This window comes from Mesoplodon densirostris, unplaced genomic scaffold, assembly GCF_025265405.1.
Source record: "Mesoplodon densirostris isolate mMesDen1 unplaced genomic scaffold, mMesDen1 primary haplotype scaffold_46, whole genome shotgun sequence".
NCBI classification, from domain to species: Eukaryota; Metazoa; Chordata; class Mammalia; order Artiodactyla; family Ziphiidae; genus Mesoplodon; species Mesoplodon densirostris.
The window spans coordinates 3434136-3447094 of NW_026778200.1; positions in this window are offsets into that span (position 1 = coordinate 3434136).

The following is a 12959-nucleotide window of genomic DNA, read 5'->3' on the forward strand; positions in this document are numbered from 1 at the left end:
TGGACGATAGTTGTCCTTTATCACTCTGCCAGTTTGTGAATTGCTGTGCCCCTGAGCTCCATTTCTCAACTCGTTTTTTGTGAGCTGAACGCAAGTCCAAAATTTTGGATCCTGTCCTATACTGGTTCCCGGTGGGTGGCTGAGACTTTGGTTAATTCTTCTTCCTGCCGGGAAATTAGAGTGACATGTGCCCGTCCAAATGCCTAACAGCTACTCTCTCATGGGTTCTCCCTCGTCCCTTCCATCCTCTGCCAAATTGGGAACCTGTGCAAACCAGGAGGTTAAAGGGCCTGTCTCTCCAAGTTGGGACATTGATAGTAAGGCAGTTGGAAAGTCAAACTGGAGCACCAGGAGAGGGACTATTCGTTGAGTTTTAGAATCCTTTCGTATTCACAGTGTGTCCATTCTCTAGGTTTCCTGTACATGTTATAGCTGTAGTAATATTCCCTTGAACCTGGTGAGTTGGGACCCATGGAATGGGGGCCATGCATTATTGCTTGAAAGGGTCTGCATTTGCTCACCCAATCTCACCAATCCTCTCAGTCCCAAGTGTCCAGCCTTATGCCATATCCAGCTGTCATTGTAGATAGGGTCTTTCCAGGTTTCCTCAGACACCCTGAAGGAATTGTAAAGAATTTCCCTGTTTTTTGGTTTTGCTTTTGAAATTCCTTTTTATAGTGGGTTTGAGCTGATTCTCGCTGCCATGTTTATGCCACTCTAGACACACTTGATTCCCTTATGGAGTCATATCAATACATAGGTTTTAAGATTCTTACTAGTCAGATATATTCCTCTGTGGGAAATATGGGGTTTTGAGTCTCTTTCACTGAGGAAGGTGTCGGTCTTGTCAATTCCAAAGTTGGTTTTTGAAACGGTCCCTGTGATTATATCAAACTCTGGTTTTATGCATCACCCCACCTCTCCTTCCCCTTTATGCAGGCATAAGAGTGTTTTCTAAATGTGAGACTCTGTTCTCTTTCCTAACTCAGTTCACGTGTAGCCATGTTTACAGGATCTTCATAAGTGATATCTTATGATAAGTTTCTTTTTCTGTGTGACTTATTTCACTTAGAATCATCGTACCTGAATCCACTCACTTTGCTGCTACTGGTCTTATGACATTGATTTCATGGCTGAGGGATATTCCATCGTACGTAAGTACCACAATGTTTTGAACCATTTTTATATTTCCTGGGATATTTAAGGTGTACCCAAGTTGATGTTCTTGTAGTCAGTGCAGCCCTAAATTTGGAGGTGGCTCTTTCTTATTGATTTTCAGTTTTCCCAAGGTATATTCCCTAGACTGGAAGTGGCCTTGGCTCTGTAGCTCTGTTGTTTACTTGTTTTAGGGAACACAATGCACTCCTCCAGTGAGGCAGTTGGCAATTTACATCCCGCCCATCAGCATAACAAGGCTCCCAGTTCTCCAGGGCCTGTCTTGCCTTTCTGGTTTTTACACATTTTGTGGATGTCCCTTTTGACTGGTGGGAAGTGATACTTCTTTGTAGTGCAGATTTGCATTGCCCGCTTGCTTGCTTGGCCAAAAAGGGCGTATGCGTTTTCTCCTGAATATATTCAGGAGAAAACGCATACGCCCTTTTTGGCCAAGTGCACCATTGTCCAAGTTGTGCCCCTCTTCCTGTGCTTTACAGGCGATTCCAACGTACCTCTTGAAATCTGTTTCCTGCTATTTTGCCTCACTTTCAAGTCCGCCTCGTTGACTTCCCTCAACAGATTTTTGGACGATAGTTGTCCTTTATCACTCTGCCAGTTTGTGAATTGCTGTGCCCCTGAGCTCCATTTCTCAACTCGTTTTTTGTGAGCTGAACGCAAGTCCAAAATTTTGGATCATGTCCTATACTGGTCCCCGGTGGGTGGCTGAGACTTTGGTTAATTCTTCTTCCTGCCGGGAAATTAGAGTGACATGTGCCCGTCCAAATGCCTAACAGCTACTCTCTCATGGGTTCTCCCTCGTCCCTTCCATCCTCTGCCAAATTGGGAACCTGTGCAAACCAGGAGGTTAAAGGGCCTGTCTGTCCAAGTTGGGAGATTGATAGTAAGGCAGTTGGAAAGTCAAACTGGAGCACCAGGAGAGGGACTATTCGTTGAGTTTTAGAAACGTTTCGTATTCACAGTGTGTCCATTCTCTAGGTTTCCTGTACATGTTATAGCTGTAGTAATATTCCCTTGAACCTGGAGAGTTGGGACCCATGGAATGGGGGCCATGCATTATTGCTTGAAAGGGTCTGCATTTGCTCACCCAATCTCACCAATCCTCTCAGTCCCAAGTGTCCAGCCTTATGCCACATCCAGCTGTCATTGTAGATAGGGTCTTTCCAGGTTTCCTCAGACACCCTGAAGGAATTGTAAAGAATTTCCCTGTTTTTTGGTTTTGCTTTTGAAATTCCTTTTTATAGTGGGTTTGAGCTGATTCTCGCTGCCATGTTTATGCCACTCTAGACACACTTGATTCCCTTATGGAGACATATCAATACATAGGTTTTAAGATTCTTACTAGTCAGATATATTCCTCTGTGGGAAATATGGGGTTTTGAGTCTCTTTCACTGAGGAAGGTGTCGGTCTTGTCAATTCCAAAGTTGGTTTTTGAAACGGTCCCTGTGCTTATATCAAACTCTGGTTTTATGCATCACCCCACCTCTCCTTCCCCTTTATGCAGGCATAAGAGTGTTTTCTAAATGTGAGACTCTGTTCTCTTTCCTAACTCAGTTCACGTGTAGCCATGTTTACAGGATCTTCATAAGTGATATCTTATGATAAGTTTCTTTTTCTGTGTGACTTATTTCACTTAGAATCATCGTACCTGAATCCACTCACTTTGCTGCTACTGGTCTTATGACATTGATTTCATGGCTGGGGGATATTCCATCGTACGTAAGTACCACAATGTTTTGAACCATTTTTATATTTCCTGGGATATTTAAGGTGTACCCAAGTTGAGGTTCTTGTAGCCAGTGCAGCCCTAAATTTGGAGGTGGCTCTTTCTTATTGATTTTCAGTTTTCCCCAGGTATATTCCCTAGACTGGAAGTGGCCTTGGCTCTGTAGCTCTGTTGTTTACTTGTTTTAGGGAACACAATGCACTCCTCCAGTGAGGCAGTTGGCAATTTACATCCCGCCCATCAGCATAACAAGGCTCCCAGTTCTCCAGGGCCTGTCTTGCCTTTCTGGTTTTTACACATTTTGTGGATGTCCCTTTTGACTGGTGGGAAGTGATACTTCTTTGTAGTGCAGATTTGCATTGCCCGCTTGCTTGCTTGGCCAAAAAGGGCGTATGCGTTTTCTCCTGAATATATTCAGGAGAAAACGCATACGCCCTTTTTGGCCAAGTGCACCATTGTCCAAGTTGTGCCCCTCTTCCTGTGCTTTACAGGCGATTCCAACGTACCTCTTGAAATCTGTTTCCTGCTCTTTTGCCTCACTTTCAAGTCCGCCTCGTTGACTTCCCTCAACAGATTTTTGGACGATAGTTGTCCTTTATCACTCTGCCAGTTTGTGAATTGCTGTGCCCCTGAGCTCCATTTCTCAACTCGTTTTTTGTGAGCTGAACGCAAGTCCAAAATTTTGGATCATGTCCTATACTGGTTCCCGGTGGGTCGCTGAGACTTTGGTTAATTCTTCTTCCTGCCGGGAAATTAGAGTGACATGTGCCCGTCCAAATGCCTAACAGCTACTCTCTCATGGGTTCTCCCTCGTCCCTTCCATCCTCTGCCAAATTGGGAACCTGTGCAAACCAGGAGGTTAAAGGGCCTGTCTGTCCAAGTTGGGAGATTGATAGTAAGGCAGTTGGAAAGTCAAACTGGAGCACCAGGAGAGGGACTATTTGTTGAGTTTTAGAAACCTTTCGTATTCACAGTGTGTCCATTCTCTAGGTTTCCTGTACATGTTATAGCTGTAGTAATATTCCCTTGAACCTGGAGAGTTGGGACCCATGGAATGGGGGCCATGCATTATTGCTTGAAAGGGTCTGCATTTGCTCACCCAATCTCACCAATCCTCTCAGTCCCAAGTGTCCAGCCTTATGCCACATCCAGCTGTCATTGTAGATAGGGTCTTTCCAAGTTTCCTCAGACACCCTGAAGGAATTGTAAAGAATTTCCCTGTTTTTTGGTTTTGCTTTTGAAATTCCTTTTTATAGTGGGTTTGAGCTGATTCTCGCTGCCATGTTTATGCCACTCTAGACACACTTGATTCCCTTATGGAGTCATATCAATACATAGGTTTTAAGATTCTTACTAGTCAGATATATTCCTCTGTGGGAAATATGGGGTTTTGAGTCTCTTTCACTGAGGAAGGTGTCGGTCTTGTCAATTCCAAAGTTGGTTTTTGAAACGGTCCCTGTGCTTATATCAAACTCTGGTTTTATGCATCACCCCACCTCTCCTTCCCCTTTATGCAGGCATAAGAGTGTTTTCTAAATGTGAGACTCTGTTCTCTTTCCTAACTCAGTTCACGTGTAGCCATGTTTACAGGATCTTCATAAGTGATATCTTATGATAAGTTTCTTTTTCTGTGTGACTTATTTCACTTAGAATCATCGTACCTGAATCCACTCACTTTGCTGCTACTGGTCTTATGACATTGATTTCATGGCTGGGGGATATTCCATCGTACGTAAGTACCACAATGTTTTGAACCATTTTTATATTTCCTGGGATATTTAAGGTGTACCCAAGTTGAGGTTCTTGTAGCCAGTGCAGCCCTAAATTTGGAGGTGGCTCTTTCTTATTGATTTTCAGTTTTCCCCAGGTATATTCCCTAGACTGGAAGTGGCCTTGGCTCTGTAGCTCTGTTGTTTACTTGTTTTAGGGAACACAATGCACTCCTCCAGTGAGGCAGTTGGCAATTTACATCCCGCCCATCAGCATAACAAGGCTCCCTGTTCTCCAGGGCCTGTCTTGCCTTTCTGGTTTTTACACATTTTGTGGATGTCCCTTTTGACCGGTGGGAAGTGATACTTCTTTGTAGTGCAGATTTGCATTGCCCGCTTGCTTGCTTGGCCAAAAAGGGCGTATGCGTTTTCTCCTGAATATATTCAGGAGAAAGCGCATACGCCCTTTTTGGCCAAGTGCACCATTGTCCAAGTTGTGCCCCTCTTCCTGTGCTTTACAGGCGATTCCAACGTACCTCTTGAAATCTGTTTCCTGCTCTTTTGCCTCACTTTCAAGTCCGCCTCGTTGACTTCCCTCAACAGATTTTTGGACGATAGTTGTCCTTTATCACTCTGCCAGTTTGTGAATTGCTGTGCCCCTGAGCTCCATTTCTCAACTCGTTTTTTGTGAGCTGAACGCAAGTCCAAAATTTTGGATCATGTCCTATACTGGTTCCCGGTGGGTGGCTGAGACTTTGGTTAATTCTTCTTCCTGCCGGGAAATTAGAGTGACATGTGCCCGTCCAAATGCCTAACAGCTACTCTCTCATGGGTTCTCCCTCGTCCCTTCCATCCTCTGCCAAATTGGGAACCTGTGCAAACCAGGAGGTTAAAGGGCCTGTCTCTCCAAGTTGGGAGATTGATAGTAAGGCAGTTGGAAAGTCAAACTGGAGCACCAGGAGCGGGACTATTCGTTGAGTTTTAGAAACCTTTCGTATTCACAGTGTGTCCATTCTCTAGGTTTCCTGTACATGTTATAGCTGTAGTAATATTCCCTTGAACCTGGAGAGTTGGGACCCATGGAATGGGGGCCATGCATTATTGCTTGAAAGGGTCTGCATTTGCTCACCCAATCTCACCAATCCTCTCAGTCCCAAGTGTCCAGCCTTATGCCACATCCAGCTGTCACTGTAGATAGGGTCTTTCCAGGTTTCCTCAGACACCCTGAAGGAATTGTAAAGAATTTCCCTGTTTTTTGGTTTTGCTTTTGAAATTCCTTTTTATAGTGGGTTTGAGCTGATTCTCGCTGCCATGTTTATGCCACTCTAGACACACTTGATTCCCTTATGGAGTCATATCAATACATAGGTTTTAAGATTCTTACTAGTCAGATATATTCCTCTGTGGGAAATATGGGGTTTTGAGTCTCTTTCACTGAGGAAGGTGTCGGTCTTGTCAATTCCAAAGTTGGTTTTTGAAACGGTCCCTGTGCTTATATCAAACTCTGGTTTTATGCATCACCCCACCTCTCCTTCCCCTTTATGCAGGCATAAGAGTGTTTTCTAAATGTGAGACTCTGTTCTCTTTCCTAACTCAGTTCACGTGTAGCCATGTTTACAGGATCTTCATAAGTGATATCTTATGATAAGTTTCTTTTTCTGTGTGACTTATTTCACTTAGAATCATCGTACCTGAATCCACTCACTTTGCTGCTACTGGTCTTATGACATTGATTTCATGGCTGAGGGATATTCCATCGTACGTAAGTACCACAATGTTTTGAACCATTTTTATATTTCCTGGGATATTTAAGGTGTACCCAAGTTGAGGTTCTTGTAGCCAGTGCAGCCCTAAATTTGGAGGTGGCTCTTTCTTATTGATTTTCAGTTTTCCCCAGGTATATTCCCTAGACTGGAAGTGGCCTTGGCTCTGTAGCTCTGTTGTTTACTTGTTTTAGGGAACACAATGCACTCCTCCAGTGAGGCAGTTGGCAATTTACATCCCGCCCATCAGCATAACAAGGCTCCCTGTTCTCCAGGGCCTGTCTTGCCTTTCTGGTTTTTACACATTTTGTGGATGTCCCTTTTGACCGGTGGGAAGTGATACTTCTTTGTAGTGCAGATTTGCATTGCCCGCTTGCTTGCTTGGCCAAAAAGGGCGTATGCGTTTTCTCCTGAATATATTCAGGAGAAAACGCATACGCCCTTTTTGGCCAAGTGCACCATTGTCCAAGTTGTGCCCCTCTTCCTGTGCTTTACAGGCGATTCCAAGGTACCTCTTGAAATCTGTTTCCTGCTATTTTGCCTCGCTTTCAAGTCCGCCTCGTTGACTTCCCTCAACAGATTTTTGGACGATAGTTGTCCTTTATCACTCTGCCAGTTTGTGAATTGCTGTGCCCCTGAGCTCCATTTCTCAACTCGTTTTTTGTGAGCTGAACGCAAGTCCAAAATTTTGGATCCTGTCCTATACTGGTTCCCGGTGGGTGGCTGAGACTTTGGTTAATTCTTCTTCCTGCCGGGAAATTAGAGTGACATGTGCCCGTCCAAATGCCTAACAGCTACTCTCTCATGGGTTCTCCCTCGTCCCTTCCATCCTCTGCCAAATTGGGAACCTGTGCAAACCAGGAGGTTAAAGGGCCTGTCTCTCCAAGTTGGGAGATTGATAGTAAGGCAGTTGGAAAGTCAAACTGGAGCACCAGGAGAGGGACTATTCGTTGAGTTTTAGAAACCTTTCGTATTCACAGTGTGTCCATTCTCTAGGTTTCCTGTACATGTTATAGCTGTAGTAATATTCCCTTGAACCTGGTGAGTTGGGACCCATGGAATGGGGGCCATGCATTATTGCTTGAAAGGGTCTGCATTTGCTCACCCAATCTCACCAATCCTCTCAGTCCCAAGTGTCCAGCCTTATGCCATATCCAGCTGTCATTGTAGATAGGGTCTTTCCAGGTTTCCTCAGACACCCTGAAGGAATTGTAAAGAATTTCCCTGTTTTTTGGTTTTGCTTTTGAAATTCCTTTTTATAGTGGGTTTGAGCTGATTCTCGCTGCCATGTTTATGCCACTCTAGACACACTTGATTCCCTTATGGAGTCATATCAATACATAGGTTTTAAGATTCTTACTAGTCAGATATATTCCTCTGTGGGAAATATGGGGTTTTGAGTCTCTTTCACTGAGGAAGGTGTCGGTCTTGTCAATTCCAAAGTTGGTTTTTGAAACGGTCCCTGTGCTTATATCAAACTCTGGTTTTATGCATCACCCCACCTCTCCTTCCCCTTTATGCAGGCATAAGAGTGTTTTCTAAATGTGAGACTCTGTTCTCTTTCCTAACTCAGTTCACGTGTAGCCATGTTTACAGGATCTTCATAAGTGATATCTTATGATAAGTTTCTTTTTCTGTGTGACTTATTTCACTTAGAATCATCGTACCTGAATCCACTCACTTTGCTGCTACTGGTCTTATGACATTGATTTCATGGCTGAGGGATATTCCATCGTACGTAAGTACCACAATGTTTTGAACCATTTTTATATTTCCTGGGATATTTAAGGTGTACCCAAGTTGATGTTCTTGTAGTCAGTGCAGCCCTAAATTTGGAGGTGGCTCTTTCTTATTGATTTTCAGTTTTCCCAAGGTATATTCCCTAGACTGGAAGTGGCCTTGGCTCTGTAGCTCTGTTGTTTACTTGTTTTAGGGAACACAATGCACTCCTCCAGTGAGGCAGTTGGCAATTTACATCCCGCCCATCAGCATAACAAGGCTCCCAGTTCTCCAGGGCCTGTCTTGCCTTTCTGGTTTTTACACATTTTGTGGATGTCCCTTTTGACTGGTGGGAAGTGATACTTCTTTGTAGTGCAGATTTGCATTGCCCGCTTGCTTGCTTGGCCAAAAAGGGCGTATGCGTTTTCTCCTGAATATATTCAGGAGAAAACGCATACGCCCTTTTTGGCCAAGTGCACCATTGTCCAAGTTGTGCCCCTCTTCCTGTGCTTTACAGGCGATTCCAACGTACCTCTTGAAATCTGTTTCCTGCTCTTTTGCCTCACTTTCAAGTCCGCCTCGTTGACTTCCCTCAACAGATTTTTGGACGATAGTTGTCCTTTATCACTCTGCCAGTTTGTGAATTGCTGTGCCCCTGAGCTCCATTTCTCAACTCGTTTTTTGTGAGCTGAACGCAAGTCCAAAATTTTGGATCATGTCCTATACTGGTTCCCGGTGGGTCGCTGAGACTTTGGTTAATTCTTCTTCCTGCCGGGAAATTAGAGTGACATGTGCCCGTCCAAATGCCTAACAGCTACTCTCTCATGGGTTCTCCCTCGTCCCTTCCATCCTCTGCCAAATTGGGAACCTGTGCAAACCAGGAGGTTAAAGGGCCTGTCTGTCCAAGTTGGGAGATTGATAGTAAGGCAGTTGGAAAGTCAAACTGGAGCACCAGGAGAGGGACTATTTGTTGAGTTTTAGAAACCTTTCGTATTCACAGTGTGTCCATTCTCTAGGTTTCCTGTACATGTTATAGCTGTAGTAATATTCCCTTGAACCTGGAGAGTTGGGACCCATGGAATGGGGGCCATGCATTATTGCTTGAAAGGGTCTGCATTTGCTCACCCAATCTCACCAATCCTCTCAGTCCCAAGTGTCCAGCCTTATGCCACATCCAGCTGTCATTGTAGATAGGGTCTTTCCAAGTTTCCTCAGACACCCTGAAGGAATTGTAAAGAATTTCCCTGTTTTTTGGTTTTGCTTTTGAAATTCATTTTTATAGTGGGTTTGAGCTGATTCTCGCTGCCATGTTTATGCCACTCTAGACACACTTGATTCCCTTATGGAGTCATATCAATACATAGGTTTTAAGATTCTTACTAGTCAGATATATTCCTCTGTGGGAAATATGGGGTTTTGAGTCTCTTTCACTGAGGAAGGTGTCGGTCTTGTCAATTCCAAAGTTGGTTTTTGAAACGGTCCCTGTGCTTATATCAAACTCTGGTTTTATGCATCACCCCACCTCTCCTTCCCCTTTATGCAGGCATAAGAGTGTTTTCTAAATGTGAGACTCTGTTCTCTTTCCTAACTCAGTTCACGTGTAGCCATGTTTACAGGATCTTCCTAAGTGATATCTTATGATAAGTTTCTTTTTCTGTGTGACTTATTTCACTTAGAATCATCGTACCTGAATCCACTCACTTTGCTGCTACTGGTCTTATGACATTGATTTCATGGCTGGGGGATATTCCATCGTACGTAAGTACCACAATGTTTTGAACCATTTTTATATTTCCTGGGATATTTAAGGTGTACCCAAGTTGAGGTTCTTGTAGCCAGTGCAGCCCTAAATTTGGAGGTGGCTCTTTCTTATTGATTTTCAGTTTTCCCCAGGTATATTCCCTAGACTGGAAGTGGCCTTGGCTCTGTAGCTCTGTTGTTTACTTGTTTTAGGGAACACAATGCACTCCTCCAGTGAGGCAGTTGGCAATTTACATCCCGCCCATCAGCATAACAAGGCTCCCTGTTCTCCAGGGCCTGTCTTGCCTTTCTGGTTTTTACACATTTTGTGGATGTCCCTTTTGACCGGTGGGAAGTGATACTTCTTTGTAGTGCAGATTTGCATTGCCCGCTTGCTTGCTTGGCCAAAAAGGGCGTATGCGTTTTCTCCTGAATATATTCAGGAGAAAACGCATACGCCCTTTTTGGCCAAGTGCACCATTGTCCAAGTTGTGCCCCTCTTCCTGTGCTTTACAGGCGATTCCAACGTACCTCTTGAAATCTGTTTCCTGCTCTTTTGCCTCACTTTCAAGTCCGCCTCGTTGACTTCCCTCAACAGATTTTTGGACGATAGTTGTCCTTTATCACTCTGCCAGTTTGTGAATTGCTGTGCCCCTGAGCTCCATTTCTCAACTCGTTTTTTGTGAGCTGAACGCAAGTCCAAAATTTTGGATCATGTCCTATACTGGTTCCCGGTGGGTCGCTGAGACTTTGGTTAATTCTTCTTCCTGCCGGGAAATTAGAGTGACATGTGCCCGTCCAAATGCCTAACAGCTACTCTCTCATGGGTTCTCCCTCATCCCTTCCATCCTCTGCCAAATTGGGAACCTGTGCAAACCAGGAGGTTAAAGGGCCTGTCTGTCCAAGTTGGGAGATTGATAGTAAGGCAGTTGGAAAGTCAAACTGGAGCACCAGGAGAGGGACTATTCGTTGAGTTTTAGAAACCTTTCGTATTCACAGTGTGTCCATTCTCTAGGTTTCCTGTACATGTTATAGCTGTAGTAATATTCCCTTGAACCTGGAGAGTTGGGACCCATGGAATGGGGGCCATGCATTATTGCTTGAAAGGGTCTGCATTTGCTCACCCAATCTCACCAATCCTCTCAGTCCCAAGTGTCCAGCCTTATGCCACATCCAGCTGTCATTGTAGATAGGGTCTTTCCAAGTTTCCTCAGACACCCTGAAGGAATTGTAAAGAATTTCCCTGTTTTTTGGTTTTGCTTTTGAAATTCCTTTTTATAGTGGGTTTGAGCTGATTCTCGCTGCCATGTTTATGCCACTCTAGACACACTTGATTCCCTTATGGAGTCATATCAATACATAGGTTTTAAGATTCTTACTAGTCAGATATATTCCTCTGTGGGAAATATGGGGTTTTGAGTCTCTTTCACTGAGGAAGGTGTCGGTCTTGTCAATTCCAAAGTTGGTTTTTGAAACGGTCCCTGTGCTTATATCAAACTCTGGTTTTATGCATCACCCCACCTCTCCTTCCCCTTTATGCAGGCATAAGAGTGTTTTCTAAATGTGAGACTCTGTTCTCTTTCCTAACTCAGTTCACGTGTAGCCATGTTTACAGGATCTTCATAAGTGATATCTTATGATAAGTTTCTTTTTCTGTGTGACTTATTTCACTTAGAATCATCGTACCTGAATCCACTCACTTTGCTGCTACTGGTCTTATGACATTGATTTCATGGCTGGGGGATATTCCATCGTACGTAAGTACCACAATGTTTTGAACCATTTTTATATTTCCTGGGATATTTAAGGTGTACCCAAGTTGAGGTTCTTGTAGCCAGTGCAGCCCTAAATTTGGAGGTGGCTCTTTCTTATTGATTTTCAGTTTTCCCCAGGTATATTCCCTAGACTGGAAGTGGCCTTGGCTCTGTAGCTCTGTTGTTTACTTGTTTTAGGGAACACAATGCACTCCTCCAGTGAGGCAGTTGGCAATTTACATCCCGCCCATCAGCATAACAAGGCTCCCTGTTCTCCAGGGCCTGTCTTGCCTTTCTGGTTTTTACACATTTTGTGGATGTCCCTTTTGACCGGTGGGAAGTGATACTTCTTTGTAGTGCAGATTTGCATTGCCCGCTTGCTTGCTTGGCCAAAAAGGGCGTATGCGTTTTCTCCTGAATATATTCAGGAGAAAGCGCATACGCCCTTTTTGGCCAAGTGCACCATTGTCCAAATTGTGCCCCTCTTCCTGTGCTTTACAGGCGATTCCAACGTACCTCTTGAAATCTGTTTCCTGCTCTTTTGCCTCACTTTCAAGTCCGCCTCGTTGACTTCCCTCAACAGATTTTTGGACGATAGTTGTCCTTTATCACTCTGCCAGTTTGTGAATTGCTGTGCCCCTGAGCTCCATTTCTCAACTCGTTTTTTGTGAGCTGAACGCAAGTCCAAAATTTTGGATCATGTCCTATACTGGTTCCCGGTGGGTCGCTGAGACTTTGGTTAATTCTTCATCCTGCCGGGAAATTAGAGTGACATGTGCCCGTCCAAATGCCTAACAGCTACTCTCTCATGGGTTCTCCCTCGTCCCTTCCATCCTCTGCCAAATTGGGAACCTGTGCAAACCAGGAGGTTAAAGGGCCTGTCTGTCCAAGTTGGGAGATTGATAGTAAGGCAGTTGGAAAGTCAAACTGGAGCACCAGGAGAGGGACTATTCGTTGAGTTTTAGAAACCTTTCGTATTCACAGTGTGTCCATTCTCTAGGTTTCCTGTACATGTTATAGCTGTAGTAATATTCCCTTGAACCTGGAGAGTTGGGACCCATGGAATGGGGGCCATGCATTATTGCTTGAAAGGGTCTGCATTTGCTCACCCAATCTCACCAATCCTCTCAGTCCCAAGTGTCCAGCCTTATGCCACATCCAGCTGTCATTGTAGATAGGGTCTTTCCAGGTTTCCTCAGACACCCTGAAGGAATTGTAAAGAATTTCCCTGTTTTTTGGTTTTGCTTTTGAAATTCCTTTTTATAGTGGGTTTGAGCTGATTCTCGCTGCCATGTTTATGCCACTCTAGACACACTTGATTCCCTTATGGAGTCATATCAATACATAGGTTTTAAGATTCTTACTAGTCAGATA